Genomic DNA, 16475 nt, shown 5'->3' with positions numbered 1-16475 from the left:
TACTACGGATCTGACACCCTTTAAATTGCTTTACCCATATTATTTCTCATCTAAAAGATGAGTCTCTGCTCTGAAGCTGCTCACCAACAGTGGGAAGAAATGAATGAGAACACAGACAACAACTGGACCAGAAAGTGGGTCCAGTCTTTGACATCACAGGAAAGAATTCCAGAATGAATGGAGGTTGAATTGAGCAAACGAGAAAGTTTTTTGTAAAACAAATACACTCTCTGGAGGGGCCGGAGAATGTCTGCCTAGGGGGCTGAGGAAGTTTCTCTTTTATTATTTCTATCTTGCTATGATGGGCAGAAAAATTCACAAGATAGGGAGGAGACTTCTAGGAATACGGTGGTTTTCTTTTTTTTTTTTTCCTAGAATAAGGGCATTACCTGTTTTCTTTGCTATTTCATTCAGGTCTGTCATGGCGATTTTGGAGATGGATCATGACTGTAACTGCAATATTAATGAAAATAAGTCTAGTATTAGTTAACGTGAGGATATGGTTGACAATATGTTTTATTTTTAAGATTTAATTATTTTGAAGAACTTGAGCCTGGTTCAAGGCACAGCTATTTTAGACTAGGCCTCCATCTTGTAACTTGGGCCTGACCAGGCCCTGAACCCTAAGCCAAAAGCTCCTGAAAAAAAAAAATAAACTCCCCTAGCAACAGCCAATCAGCAGATAGCAGGGAAATACCTAAAGTTCCAGGTGTCTTCTCAGGAAGTTAAGGTGATTGATAACTTCCCGAAACCCTGCAGTTTGGCACCTACACCCTAGCAGCTCGGACCCTGTACTTTGGCCAATCATTTTAAAAAGCATCAACCCCAAAGCCATCCATCCCCCTTTACTAGGTCCGTTCCCGCCACTGAATGCACTAATCAATTTTAAGAGATGTTCTTTGAATTTCCCGCGGAATGAGATGATTTGCTGCATGGTGCTATAATGTATGGACTGTCTCGGAAAACCCTATATAAACCCTGCAAAGGAAACAGGAGAGGCCGGCGCCGTGGCTCAATAGGCTAATCTTCCGCCTGTGGCGCCAGCACACTGGGTTCTAGTCCCGGTCAGGACACCAGATTCTGTCCCAGTTGCCCCTCTTCCAGTCCAGCTCTCTGCTGTAGCCAGGGAGTGCAGTGGAGAATGGCCCAGGTCCTTGGGCCCTGCACCCACATGGGACACCAGGAGAAGCACCTGACTCCTGCCTTCGGATCAGCTTGGTGCGGCGGCCATTGGAGGGTGAACCAACGGCAAAGGAAGACCTTTCTCTCTGTCTCTCTCTCTGTCCACTCTGCCTGTCAAAAAAAAAAAAAAAAAAAAAAAAAAAAAAAAAGAAAGAAACAGGAGGGGTCCTCATCAGAAGACCGCTGCGACATTTGGAAGCATGGACCCTAGCCCAAGCTAGAACAATAAACCTCTTTGCTTTTGCATCACCAAGTCTCTTGTTGGGTTAATTGAGTCTGATCCGAGTCCGGTCTAACAATTTGAGAGGCAGAGTTATAGAGAGAGGGAGAGGCAGAGAGAGAGGGGGTCTTCCAGCTGCTGGTATACTCCCCAAATGGACACAACAGCTGGACCTGAGCCAATGTGAAGGCAGAAGCCAGGAACTTCTTCAGGGTCTTCCACATAGGTGCAGAGGCCCAAGCACTAAAGCCATCTTCCACTACTTTCCCAAGCTATACGCAGAGAGCTGGATCAGAAGAGGTACAGCCGGGATACAAGCCTGTGCCTGTATCGGATGCCGCTGTTGCAGGCAGAGGCTCAGACTATTACATCACAGCCCCGGCCCTGGCCATTGCCTTTTCTGAGACATTTGCCAACCCTGTAGTTTCTGATTTGTTATGATATGCAAAGTCCTTGGGACTTACGAGGACAGCTGAGCTCTGCTCATATGTAGCTATTGGCCTATTCTAACATCATAATAAGCATTATGCTGAGGGTCAAGGTGGAGAAATCTGATTTAAGACTGAGGGGACATTAACCAACAAACACAAAGTCTTGAAATATTAGAGTATTTTCTGAAGAAGCTGGAAATAAAGAAGCTAAAAATGAGAATGGTAAGCCAATAAAAACTGACATAAATCATCTAGCTCCAAAATTGCTTTTCATAGTAAAAAATATAGTAACAACTATGTATTGAGCAACTACTACTGGTAGTTCCCTACTGAATATTTTACAAGGATTTAGCTCATGTATTTGAATCCATGCGATAATTCTAAGGGGTTACTTTGTACTCAGAGTCATGCATGATTTGTTATTTCACTTTATAAATAAGGAAATTGGGGTTTGAGGAAATCTGTCAGTCAAGGCTCAATCATGAGAAAAGAAACAACTTCACATTTTTTTTTTTGACAGGCAGAGTGGACAGTGAGAGAGAGGGACAGGGAGAAAGGTCTTCCTTTGCCGTTGGTTCACCCTCCAATGGCCGCCGCGGCTGGCACACCGCGCAGATCCGAAGGCAGGAGCCAGGTACTTCTCCTGGTCTCCCATGGGGTGCAGGGCCCAAGCACTTGGGCCATCCTCCACTGCACTCCCGGGCCATAGCAGAGAGGTGGACTGGAAGAGGAACAACCGAGGCAGAATCCGGTGCCCCGACCGGGACTAGAACCCGGTGTGCTGGCTCCACAGGCGGAGGATTAGCCTATTGAGCCATGGCGCAGCGAGAAAGGAAATAACTTCACATATTTTAAGCATCATGAATTCATTACAGAGAATTGGACACTTATAAACTTTCAGCAGGGTTCTAGGAGTTACCGTTACATTGGCTTTCAGTTGTACCGCTGTGTCTGTGAGGCAAAGAATAAGGAATTTGCTGGGCCTGTGCTGTGGCTCACTTGGTTAATCCTCCACCTGTGGTGACTGCTACTCCTCTTCCAGTCCAGCTCTCTGCTGTGGCCCGGGAAGGCAGTGGAGGATGGCCCAATTGCTTGGGCCCTGCACCTGCATGGGAGACCAGGAAGAAGCACCTGGCTCCTGGCTTCGGATCGGCGCAGCGCCGGGCTGTAGCAGCCACTTGAGGAGTGAACCAACGGAAGAAGACCTTTGTCTTTCTCTCTGTCTATAACTCTACCTGTCAAAAAGGCGGGGGGGGGGGGGGGGAGGATTTGCTGCTGTTGCTGCTTGGAGGCCAGAAAAAATGAGAAAACTACTGTCAATTGTCAGAGCTGTGTTCTATCACTAAGGCAAGGACTGATAAAGCCTATCTTTCTTTCACTTTCCAAATCACAGGAAGTGACACCCACTCGGTAAAACTTAAAAGACTCAAAAATACTGGCGACAGAGACATCTGGGAAATGCAGTTTCAGCCGTGCCCTAGGGAAAGCCAAAAAGGGTATGGTAATAAATGTATTATTTTTCTGTCGTCGCCTTAATAAATTAACACAAATTCAGTGGCTTCAAACAACACCTGCTTATTATCTCCTGGTTCTGTAAGTCAGAAGGATAGTGGATACAGCTGGAACCTTGCTTTGGGTCTTAAAAGGCTGAAATCAAAGTTGGCCAGGCAAAGCTCTGGGGAAGAATTTTCTTCTAAATTCACACTGTTGGCAGAATTACTTGCCTCATCATGATTTCTATGTGGTCCCTTCCATCGTCAAGGCAGCACCCATGGGTGAGTCCTTCTCATGCTTTGAATCTCCATGAATTTCCTTTGTCCTGCATCTAACTGACTTTTCCTTTTAGGAAAAGAGGTTCATAGGATTATATTGTCCTCACCTGGAAAATCTAGGCTCTTTGCTCTATTTTAAGGACCAGTTGATTACTAACTTTAATGATATTTGCAAAATCCCTTTTGCCATGTAATATAACATAACCAGAAAGGGAATACCAGAGGAGGAAAATCATGATGGTCCAAATTCTGCAACCATGATCCTCATTGGAGGGGAAAAATAAACATTCTGACACCAGAAGCTAAAAGAGTTGTTCAAGATCATTCATGTTCTCAGCTTTATAAATTCTAATAAGAATTATCATACATCAAGTGTCTATAATAAGCCAAGAAATGTACAAAAATCTTGACATTTGTTATCTCTTGTATTTCTTTTTAAAAAAATCAAATAGCAGGTACAACTGATAACTTGATGCCATCATCCCATATGGGCACTGGTTTAAACCCTGGCTGTTCCACATCTGATCTAGCTCTCTGCAAATGGCCTGGGTAAAGCCGTAGAAGACAGTCCAAATGTTTGTGCTCCTGTCACTCCGTGGGAGAACCCATGAAACTCCTTGCTCCTGGCTTCAGCCTGGCTCAGCCCTGGATGTTGTGGCCATCTGGGGAGTGAACTAGCAGATGGAAGATCTCTTTCTCTGTCTCTCTTGCTATAACTCTTTCAAATAAGTAAATAAATAAAAAAATCAAATAGCAACTTTAGACTTCATAGTACTTCATGTTACAATAATTAAATTACAGGGGTATGTGCTTAGTGTGGTGCCTAAGACAATTCAGAATTCAGTAAATCATTTATTCTTGCTAATGTGACTTCCATTTTAGAGATAAAATCCTTCTGATTCTGAAAGGTGACCTAACCTGTCCAAGACCAATGGCTGAACAGTAACCTGTATGACTTTGAATACAGATTGTTCAACTTGAAGCATATAAATGAATGTAATTCATGCAATAAACTGCATAATGGCCTGTTAAGATAAATTATAGTTAAAGTGACACATGGGCATCCCATTACCCTAAATAGACAATGGTTTTGTTAGGGTTTTCAACCACGAGGAGAATGACAACCAAGAGCACGCTGAGCAAATTGTTTTATTAGGGTGAAAAACTGTGGGGAGCAGCCTCAGGGAGAGAGGAGCTGGGGCTCATGAGTAGGGCTGGGGCTTTATAGGGAACTTGTGTCAAGGGAGAAGGGAGCTAGGTGGGAGATGGGTTGGAGCGGCTGACCAAAGGGATATGGGCTGCAGGCTGGAGCAGCTGGAGAGGATACCAGATACCGTGAGACAGCGTGTCCTTGACACAGGGAGTCCTGGGGCTGCCTGATTCATAGTTGGGGCAGTGATAGGGACTGGGAGGTACAGGATGTTTCCCTGATTTGCAGCTGAGACAAACTGTGGGAACGGTGAGGCTCTCCAGGTGCACGGCGCCTCTGTGTTTTGTTTTCCTGATGCCGGGAAAGAGTGGGGGAGATATTGCAGACCTGTGTGGATTCGACATTCACAGTTTCTAAAGGCTACTCACTGCTGACAGCTGACTTTGGACTGTTAAACCCAAATGTCTTATCTGGCTGCAGATTACCCATCTCCCATCTACTCCCACACCCTCTCTTTCTTTTTCTTTTAAGATTTTATTTATTTATTTGAAGTAGAGTTACAGACAGTGAGAGGGAGAGACAGAAAGAAAGATCTTCCATCAGCTGCCTCACTCCCCAAGTGGCCTCAACAGCTGGAGCTGAGCCAATCTTAAGCCAGGAGCCAGGAGCTTCTTCCCGGTCTCCCACGTGGGTGCAGGGGCCCAAGGACTTTGGCCACCTTCTATTGCTTTCTCAGGCCATAGCAGAGAGCTGGATCGGAAGAGGAGCAACTGGGATCAGAAATGGTGCCCGTATGGGATGCCGGTGCCACAGGTGGAGGATTAACCTACTGTGCCATAGCAACGGCCCTACCATCTCTTTCTAAACAATCCTACATACACCCTCAAACTCTATTCAAAATTAGTCTCCAAAACAAAAAGGGTGTGCAAATAATGGCACTACTTCACATTTTTGCCAATTTCCTTAATGTCTGACTTACAACCACTGGATTCTCTCATCTGCTTCTGTAATCAATCTTGTTGCAATCTCATACTTCATTTTTCCAGAAGCTTCTGGAAAATTCCATGACTACTGACTCTGAATCAAAGAAGCGTGTAACATTGTTCATGTTATTATAGAGAATACCGTCAACCTTTGTGATCCCTAGAATCTCGGACCATATTGGGGCATCTACTGGCTTGGAGTAGGTTGGACCTAACCTTCTAGAAGGCCTGTCCTTGCCTCTTTTTTGTAACCAGCAGTGACCACAGGGCAGGAAGTTCCACTTTTCGATGAAGAGGGCTTTTTCAATCCAGTTGAGGGACTTATTTCTTGTACTTCCCACAGAGAAGACTCAATGATCACCTACTGAAGTCAGGGTTAACGCCAAGACTGTCTCGCAGCGGATTTCACGAAATATGTGATGCAGCCAATTTAGGGATTCCCAGTTTCCGTAACGGGAAAAAAAAAAAAGAAAAAGAAAAAGAAAACAGTACTAGGACTACCATCTCGAATCGCAAAACTTATGGGGCTTAAAAAAAAACTGGGTAATAAGTGAAATTGCCACACATTATCCACATTATCTTTAAAAAATTCGAACAGAAAAACTACTAATTGCGGAGAAGAGCTGTTTTAGTAGCCACTTTTTTAAAAACTATACAAATATTCACAGGAATCAAATAACGGCTTAACTCAGCCGCGGGCGTTCGAGATTTGGCGAGGCAAGCCCAAGGGGCTCACGGGAAGAAGCGCACGGAGGGGCGAACGCTTGAGCCCTCGCCCAACTTCCACTTCCCTCAGGAGACTCTCCTCCCCGCCCACTCTCCCTGGTCGACTCTGATTGGCTGGGCTGCCGCGCGTTCGCGCTGCCATTGGCCAGAGTCCGCCGGGAGTGGGCGGAGGAAGATTTACCTCAGCCGGTCCTGGCGGGACAGTCATTTTGCTCTGTGGTGGCGGTTGGCGGCGGTTGGGCTGGAGCAGCGGTCCCCGCGGTCCGGTTCTAGGTACGTTGGCGTGCAGGTAGGAGCCCGCGGGGGCGATGGTGGTGGGGAGCGGGCTTCGCGGGCGCTGCGCGCCTCTCTGAGGGCTCTCGGCGGCGTCCTCGGAGCGCCAGGTGAGCCGGGCGGCGGCGGCGGCGGCGGGGCCCCGGCCTGAGCGGGCACTCGCCCGGGGCAGGAGGAGGGACGCCGCGAAACAGGGTGCCTGTGCGGCCCGCGTGGCGGTCGGTCTGCCCGGTGAGGCGGCCCCGCTGGCCTCTTTTTTTTTTTTTCCCCCCTCCCCTTGACCAGTAAGTAAAAGCTTTGGTCCCGTCCGGAGTGTTTTCACAAGTGAATGGAATAAAACTTGGTCCCCGCCTCCAGCTTTTGCATCTCATTCATTACCAGATTTCTTGAGGTGTTGGAGTTACCTTTATCTGAAAAAAAAAAACAAAACAAAAAAAAAAACAAAAAAAAAAAACAGCTGCCCGAACAATTAACTGGATCTTGCCAAGCGGCTCGAATAAGCAGTCTTAGGTAGGAACTTGAACATCGGCGATAACGTAAAAATCCGAGTAACTTGTGCCTGTATTGAGCTTACCTGTATTGGATGCTGTGATGGAAGTGTTTGTTTTTTTGTTTTGTTTTGTTTTGTTTTTAATGTGGAAACGTGTTTTTCTAGGTATCTTTTAAAAATTTTTTTTTTCCTTTTTATTATCTCTGCCCCCGGCTTTTTCCAGCTGTGGCAAGCAGGTTTAAGAATGTGTCTAAACAGAGGAAACAAACATTATTTTGCTTCGTTTCTGTGCTTAACACCCTACTGAGAAAACTGTACCTTTGTGTGTTACTATGTTGAAGGTTCTAATGTAAGCCAACACATGTTGCTTTGCTTTATGATGGGATAGTTTTGCTGTGCTTAAGATACACATGGTTAAGATTTAGAGGACAATAGTAGTAAATAATTCACCTTAGGAAAATGTTACATCCGTTTGGACTGTTGTTTCTAGATTGGAATTTAATACTATTTTCATTATGATTTTGTCATATTGTAGCCAGTAAATGACCTGCGACATAACTTTGCAAAACAAATGGGGAAGAAATTCAAGATAATGATAACTTATATAACAGGAAAGATATTGAAAATGCAAATATGAAGCATCTGAATGAAGGACTAATTACCTTGAATTCAGCTTTTGTGAAGTATGCCTTTCTTAGCTTGTTTATCCCTCAGTTCATTTTTAGAAGTGTTGGATCTTAATCAAATTTATTTACTTAACTCTCAGTCTTATCTACAGATATGTACAGACTACATCCTAAGATTGACTTCTGCCTGAACAGAAATGCATAAGCAATGCCTTTTTGGAAATCATTTGCCTCTTTTAAGAACCGGTGTATCTCGGTACATCTTGAATTTTCTGCTCTGCTTACATTATCAACCCTGTATTTCACCTCAGCCATTTTTTCCATTGTATTTTTTTTTTTTTTTGGCTACTTAATACCTTGAAGTGTATGAAACTATTATTGTATGATCCTTGGATCTTTACTTGTGCCCATATCATAGTTTTATTGTAGTGGATGTGTACAGTTGTATTTGATTTGATGTAATCAACTTAAGTAATGGATAGTTAATAAAAACTTAAAAACTAAATGTTTGAGTATTCTAATTAAGAAGTGAAGTAATACAGAAATACAAAGAACTATCTTTCATCTCATTCATTCTGTCTCGTAATCTTGTATCATTTCATTAGTTCTTCAGCTGAGTCTTAAACCTATAATTGTAACTGATTTGAAAGAAGAGCTCTTCATCTGCTGGTTCATTTACCAAATGCCTGTAAAGGCTGGGACTGAGCCAGTCCAAAGCCAGGAGCCAGGAAATCATTGTAGATCTACCACTCCATATTTGGAGTCACCCAGGTATTTAAACCTGCTGCCTCTAGCAGAAAGCTAGAATCTGAAGCAGAGCTGGGACTTGAACCTGGGCACTCTTAAATGGGATACAGGCATCCCTGGCAGCATCTTAACCACTGTGTCAAATGCCTGTCCCATACCTGCTTGTAAAAATGTTACAGTAGGATCAGGTAACTTTTTATCATTCATCTTCAATCTGGGCAGGACCAATTGTAGTCAGGCAATATCTACAGAGAAATAAGCATGATTTTTTGTTGGGAGGGCAAATGGTAAGATATTTGAATATTTGAACACCTAAGGATTTAAAGTTATAAGATGTTTACATAGATTTTTTCTAAATTTAACCATTATGTAGAGGCACTGTATGTGTCTACTAGGTAGGATAATTTGCATTAGTATACCTCTGTGTTATTGTGCTGTTGATGTGAAAAAGCTTATGAGATAGCTGTGACAAAAATTGCTAAGGCTAGTTCTGGTAGTTCTACAGTGACTTTAGTACTGTTTATTTTTTAAAGATTTACTTATTTGATGAACAGAGTTAATGTAGAGAGAGAGGGAGGAGAGTCAGAGAAAATGATTCCTCATCCATTGGTTTACTCCCCAAATGGCTGCATTAGCCAAGCCTGGGCTGGGCTTAAGCTGGGATCCATGAACTCCATCAAGGTCTCCCACATGAATGGCAGGGGCCCAAGCACTCAGCCTACCATCTGCCTTCCCAGGCACATCAGCAGAGAACTGGATCAGAAGTGGAGCAGCTAGGACTTGAACTGGCACTCATGTTGGATGCCAGCATTGCAGGCAGCAGCTTAATCCACCCTGCCATGCTGACACCACCCCATACTATTTGTTAAGGAGAGAATAGTTCTAGGTGCCTTTCCAGAGTTTCGTTTTTAATGAGTGAATATTTATTAAATATTTATTGATGTTTATTAAGTATTTTTTTTTTGACAGGCAGAGTTAGAGAAAGGTCCTCCTATTTCCATTGGTTCACCCACCAAGTGGCTGCCACGGCCAGCGCACTGCGCAGATCCGAAGCCAGGAGCCAGGCATCCCCAGTCCCCCATGCAGGCGCAGGGCCCAAGTACTTGGGCCATCCTCCACTGCCTTCCTGGGCCACAGCAGAGAGCCGGACCGGAAGAGGAGCAACCGGAACAGAATCCGGCACCCCAACTGGGACCAAAACCCAGGGTGCAGGCGCCGCAGGCGGAGGATTAGCCAAGTGAACTGCAGTGCCAGCCTGTTGAGTATTAATATTAAATATTTCAAAAACTTTTTTTGTTTTTGACAGGCAGAGTTAGAGACAGAGAGAAAGGTCTTCCTTCCGTTGGTTCATCCCCCAAATGGCTGCTGCAGCATCTGAAGCCAGGAGCCAGGTGCTTCCTCCTGGTCTCCCATGCAGGTGCAGGGCCCAAGGACTTGGGCCATCCTCCACTGCCTTCCCAGGCCACAGCAGAGAGCTGGACTGAAAGAGGAGCAACTGGGACAGAATCCGGTGCCATAATTGGGACTAGAACTGAGGGTGCTGGCGCCACAGGCAGAGGATAGCCAAGTGAGCCGCAGCACTGGCCTCAAAAACATTTTAACATGTCTGTGAAAGGCATTTCGCTCAGTTTATAAAGCCATATCTCTGCCCTCGAAATTCATTACTGATAATATGTATTTGTAATGAGAAATTCAGATAAAAGAATGTTGAGGAAAGCCTGTTTCTAAAGGATTTAATAGACCTTCCATTTGCTGCATTACTCCCTAGATGGCCACAATGGCCAGGGATGGGCCAGGCTGAAGCCAGAAGCCAGGAGTTTCTTCCAGGTCTCTCGTATGGGTGGTGGGGGCCCAGATACTTGGGACATCTTCCACTACTTTTCCCAGGCCATTAGCAGGGAGTTGGATTGAAAGAGCAAAACTAGGGCATGAACCAGGACTCTTATGGCATCTCCATAAGACACACAGGTCTTAGGAAAGCCTTTGAGTGATCTTTAAGCCCCAAAGAAGTGTAGACTAGGAGAAAATGTTGATCTGTGACAATTCTGATGAATTTGGAAAAGTGAAATTAAGTTTTATAGGAAGGCTAGATTGATAGCTCCAGGGAAAATAAAATATTGTGTAAGGTAATGCAGTCATAATGTATATGACTAGACAGTATTGATTTAAATGAGAATGAGTTATAGTAAGCTTGTGGAATGTAGAAAAGAACTAAATCTTCATTGTAATAATGTTTGTCCTTCAGTATCCGTAGCGGCTTGGGGTAGGACCCCCAGCCAATACTAGAATCTGCAAATTCTCAAGTCTGAATACAGAATGGTGTAGTATTTGCATATAATTTAGTCATCTTCCCATTTACTTTAAATCATCTCTAGGCTGCTTCTAATACAATACAATGTAAATAGTTGTATTTAGGAAACACAAAAAATTGTACACGTTCATGAACTTAAAAGATGTGGAACCCTTGGATCCAGAAGGATTACTGTGTAGAAAATTGTTAAGTATGGCTAAAACTTGTAGCCTAAGAAACGCTGTTAAGACCATTATAAAATACTGATACTTTTTTAAAAAAGGTGATTATCATTAGGTATTATGGAGTATTTTGATTTATTTGAAAGAGTTGGAGGGAGGCAGGCAGAGAGAGGGGGAGAGAGAGAGAGATCTCACTTCGACTGGTTCACTCCCCAAATGGCTGCAATCACCATTCGGAGCTGGGCCATGCTAAAGCCAGGAATTCTGTCCTGGTCTCCCATGTGGTTAGCAGAGGCCTGAGCACTTAGGCTGTCTTCTGCTTTCCCAGGTGTTAGTGGGGAGCTGCATCAGACCAGTGCTCATATGGGACACTGGTGTCACAGGTAGTGGCTTAATCTACTTTGCCACACATTGGCCTGTAGCAGCTATTTTATTTTGAGCATTTTATGCTTCATTTTATACTACGGCCTTGGCTTTAAAAAAATTTTTTTTGGCCATCCCACTATGTTGATGCTGCTGATCCATAGCCCGTACTCAGTACAGTAAGAATTAGTGCATACTCAAGATATTAACTGTCAAATGGTACAACCTGGCCAATAAAGTTTTTGTTATTTTGTTAACCACCATATACCTGTTAAGGAAACTTTGTCTCTTCATAATACCATGTCTATAATTTGTACTTGTAACATGAGATTTTTTAAAAAATTTTAAGATCTTGGTTCAAATACTAGCTTTGAATGGTATGGCTTTAAAAATACTCAGATTACTTAGGCTTTAAAAATTTTTACTCTTAAAAGTTCAGTAGGTTTTAAAGATTAAGTATTACCCTTTAATGTATATAATGTATTAAGATACCATCTTAATTAGAAGCATTCCTGGAGACAGACATGTTTCATTTGAGGAAGCCTAATTCACTGGGCAGCTACAGCTTCAAACTATATAAGGGAAGAAAGTAAATGACTCCATAATCCTAGTATTCTACTCTCGATACTCCTGTTTTAATACTTGGGAGTTTCTAAACAGCACAAATTTGAGCATATCTATTAATCCCCAACATTATTAGAACATACATAATGTTCAACATGTGCAGCTTTTATAAAAACCATGTAGTTAACCTCAGCTGTCAAAAGATTGAAATTATTAATAGGTTATTGCCTGATCACAGTGTAATTAAGCTGTCAACAACAAAATATTTCTAGAAAATTAATTGCTTGGAATCCATAATCAAAAGAATTTGTAATGTAAATTAGAAAATATTTTTAAGGAAGTGATAAGACAGGATTTATCATAGTTTATGGATTCAGCTAAAGCAAGGTTTAGAGGAGAATTTATAGCTTTAAATGCCATATTAGAAAAAAAGGGACTCAGGGCGACATTGTTGTATAGCAGGTAAAGGTGCTGCCTGGGATGTCAGTATCCTATATGGGCACCAGTTCATGTCGCTGTTGGTCTGCTTGCAATCCAGTTCCCTTCTAATGGCCTGGGAAAGCAGTAGAACATGGCCTATGTGTTTGGGACTCCTGCCACCCATATGGGAGACCTGGTTGAAGTTCCTGGTCTTGGCCTGGTCTAGTGCTGGCCATTGTGGCCATCTGGGGAGTGAACCAATGGATAGAATATCTCTCTCCCTTTCTCTCTTTCAAAATAAATAAGTATTTAATAAAATGAAAAAGGGATTGATAATTGAAACTCCTAATTTTCATCTTAAGCTGGACCAAGAACAACAAATAAAATTGAAAAGTGACAAAACCATAATATCAGCAAGTAAGGATGCAATGGAACACTGTATGATAACAAACCAATAAAGCTAAAAGAGCATTTAAAAAAATATATATTACCTTGAAAGGCAGAGTGAGAGAGATCTTCGATATGCTGGTTCACTCTTCAGATGCAACAGCCAGGGCTTGGCCAGAGCAAAGCAAGGATCCTGGAACTCCATCTGCATCTCCAATATCCAGAGCAGGAACCCAAGTACATGGACCAACATCTGCTGCCTTCCCACGTTCATTAGCAAGAAGCTGGATCAGAAGCAGAGGAGCAAATTCTTGAATGGACACTGACAAGGGATGTGGTGTCCCAAGGGGAAGCTTAGCCCACTGTACCACATGCCTGCCCTGATAATAATGAATACTTTTAAAATCTTGATAAAATGGATACATTTCTGGTAAGAATGAGAATTAAAAAAAAAAGTATTACCAGTTACCAAGAATGAAGGACAGCATTACGGATTACTAATACAGACTGTTAGGAAGAACTTCATGGTGATTAAATTTGAAATGGAAAAGAAGTGAAGAGTCCTATATTTGAAAAATTTGTGAACCTTTTAATTCTGGGCCCACATGATATTAGTGGTGAACTATTTGAACATTTAAGGGGAAAAAAAACAGCATTCACACTTGAACTTTTCATAGAATAGAAAACAGCTTCTTAAGTTCATTTTATGAGGGCCAGCGTAATTTTGATAACAAAACCAAATAAGGAAAAATTAAAATAGTCCTCTCAATCTGCAGGGGATGCCTGAAGCTAATGAATAGTACTGAACCCTAATTTATACTGCAAATTGAACACCCCTCCCATCATAACTAAGTGCTTATCACATGCTTTTAACTTTGGCAGTTGGAGGTGTAACAGCAAAGCTAGTCTGAATTTCTTTTTCCTTGACAGTTTTACAGGTTCTTACCTTAGGTCTTAGAAACCTCAGAATATTTTTTTCTAATTGCCAATTTGAGAATTTTCACCTCACTTCTTTTGGCTTCTGTTTGGCGTATCTGAAATGCCAACAGCCCTGTTGCACTTTGGAGTGTTAAAAAAGTAAGTGTTGCTTGAACCCAAGCACTGTGATGCTGTGACAGTGATATTATAATTGGCTACTAAATCTAAAATGGCTACTAAGTGACTAACATGGGTAGCAGTATACAACAGAGATACTCTTCCTATTCAGCCTTTATTCCAATGTAAGACAGCATGAGATTGTGTCATACTACTCAGAATGGTATGAAATTTGAAAGACATAACAGTCTAGAAATAATCTAGGTTTAATATATATATATATATATTTTGAAGGCAGAGTGGACACAGAGAAAGGTCTTCCTTTTCCGTTGGTTCATCCCCTAATGGCTGCTGCGGCCGGCACACCGCAATGATCCGAACCAGGAGCCAGGTGCTTCTGGTCTCCCATGCGGGTGCAGGGCCCAAGGACCTGGGCCATCCTCCACCGCACTCCTAGGCCACAACAGAGAGCTGGACTGGAAGAGGAGCAACCAGGACAGAATCCGGTGTGCTGGTGCTGCAGGCGAAGGATTAGCCTATTGAGCTGAGGCACCGGCCGTATGTTTAATATTTTTAAAGAAAAATATCTTCATTTCAGTAGATTATGAAAGCGCATTTGATTAGGTTGAGCAAACATTCAAGATAAATTCCTAGGAATTAAAGGCTAATTAACTAAATGTGGAGAATACACAGAATAAATTGTAGCAAACAGTTGTGTAAATAGCACAGTTAAACCTCACATCCTGTCGTTAGTTGGTAATGAGAGAAGAACGTTTATTAGCAGCGCTCTACAAGCACTGGAGGTTGTAACTAATACACCAAGAAAAAGATAAACGGAAGAAGGAAGGGCAAGAAAAAAAAAAGTGATTATTTATTCTAATAAAGGAGTTGAAGATAGAAGATACCAATTTTTAAAAGTACTGATGATATTTCTAAATAATAGAAAAACTTTTGAAAATGCCACCATTTACAGTGTATTGAGCACCTTATGCCAAAGGCCGAGAAGGAGTAGAACAAAAAACTTGACATAAAAACACAAAGTAAAATGGCACTCAGTAGTCATGTAAAATGGCAGAAACTGTATTGGAGGGAAAAATAGTAAACAACTGTATGCTGTGTAAAGGAGACAAACTTTAATTTTAAAGATACAATTAGATTACAGTAAAAGGATAAAGATTACAGTGAAAGGATAGAGAAACTAGCGTGACTATACTGATACTAGACTTAATAGACTACAGCAAGAAGAAAAATTGCGATGAAAGGCATAAGAGTCCTTCATGAAGGTATTACAGTTATAAATATGTGCCTAAAAATAGTAGCAGGATATATGAAGCAACAATTGACAAATGAAGAAATACATAATTCAACAATAACTGGGGACTTCTATATATCGCTTTCATAATGAATCAACTAGAAAGATCTGCAAGAAAACAAGACTTGAGCATTACTGTAAGTGAGCTAAAATAAAGACACATATTTTGAACAATCAAGGCAACAGCAACAGGGTACACATTCTTTTCAGGTATACATAGAACATTGTCTAATGCAGAAATTTAAAAACATTGAAGTAATATATACATTATCTGAAAACAATGAAATTAGAAATAAATACCAAAAAGAAATGTGAGAAAATCACAAATACGTAGAATATAACACACTCTTAAATAATGGGTCAAAGAAATCATGAAGGAAATTAGAAAGTACCTCAAGATGAATGAAAATGAAGACACATCATATATAAACTTTTAAGAGTATAACTAAAGCACTTCTTAGAGAATGATTGTGTTGAGGTGGGGGCGGGGGATTCTCAAGTGAATAACCTTTCACTGTGAGAAACTAGAAATAGGCAAGCAGATATAACCTAAACTTATCAGAGTGAAGGAAAAATATGAGAATAGAAATTGAGAATAGGAAAATAAGAGAAAACAAAGGAAACAAAGTTGTTTGAAACTACCAACAAAATTGGCATTTAAGAAAACTCAAAATTGCTAAAATGAGGAATGAGTGACCTTCTGAAAGTTTAAAAAAAAAAATACAGGGGTATGATGATGAACTTTGGTGTCAAATTCCTTACCCAATTTTATTTTTGGTTTGTCATAGTGTTTCCAAATGAGATTAGAATGTGAATCTGGATGGATTAGGTGGAGGACTCAAGCGTTATCAGTTAAGTATTTGGAGAGTCTAAGTATAGAAGGTGAACTCTTTCTCAGAGCTGGGACATACTTAACTCTTGCCTTGGACATCAGATACTATTTCAGCCTCAAAAAGATTTATACCCTCAATTTTCCTGCTCTGAAGCCCTTGGACTTAGAATGAGCGTTGCTATAAAGCATCCAAGAATTTGCAGCCTACAGATCAAGAAAACCTGTTGTGAACTTCTCAACTGCCATAAGCACATGAGCCAATTACCCAAGTAAATCCCCCATTTGTATGTACACACATACCTCCTACTGGTTCTGTAGCTTTAGAGAACTCTAGTAAAAAGGATATACTGTGGAACAATTTTATGCCACTCACATTAAATAGATGAAAGGGATGCCTAAAATGACTACCAAAACTGACTGATGAAGAAAATCTGAACAAACCTGTAACACAGGCTGAATAGGATACAAAAGCCACAAATTACATGGCTTT

At 41.7% G+C, this 16475-nt stretch overlaps 1 protein-coding gene across 23 annotated transcripts in view; it reads left to right on the top strand.

Moving 5' to 3' along the window:
- The first annotated feature begins 6528 nt into the window (after positions 1-6528).
- The window catches only part of ATF7IP2 (activating transcription factor 7 interacting protein 2), a 105166-nt gene continuing 95219 nt past the window's right edge, over positions 6529-16475 (top strand). For 9 of the 23 annotated variants that reach the window (XR_011384807.1, XR_011384806.1, XM_070065017.1 and 6 more), the window contains exons 1-2: positions 6741-6847; positions 7763-7910. The gene's annotated coding sequence lies outside the window, so the exon portion shown is untranslated. Of the gene's footprint in view, positions 6848-6876; positions 7248-7762; positions 7911-7993; positions 8110-16475 lie in introns of those variants that run through there. The other 14 variants (XM_008257708.4, XM_051847415.2, XM_008257705.4 and 11 more) reach the window with 12 other exon arrangements.

The sequence above is a fragment of the Oryctolagus cuniculus genome, chromosome 19, assembly GCF_964237555.1.
Source record: "Oryctolagus cuniculus chromosome 19, mOryCun1.1, whole genome shotgun sequence".
NCBI lineage: Eukaryota > Metazoa > Chordata > Mammalia > Lagomorpha > Leporidae > Oryctolagus > Oryctolagus cuniculus.
Note: the sequence above shows the minus strand (reverse complement) of the source record. Positions and strands in the feature narration are given on the sequence as shown.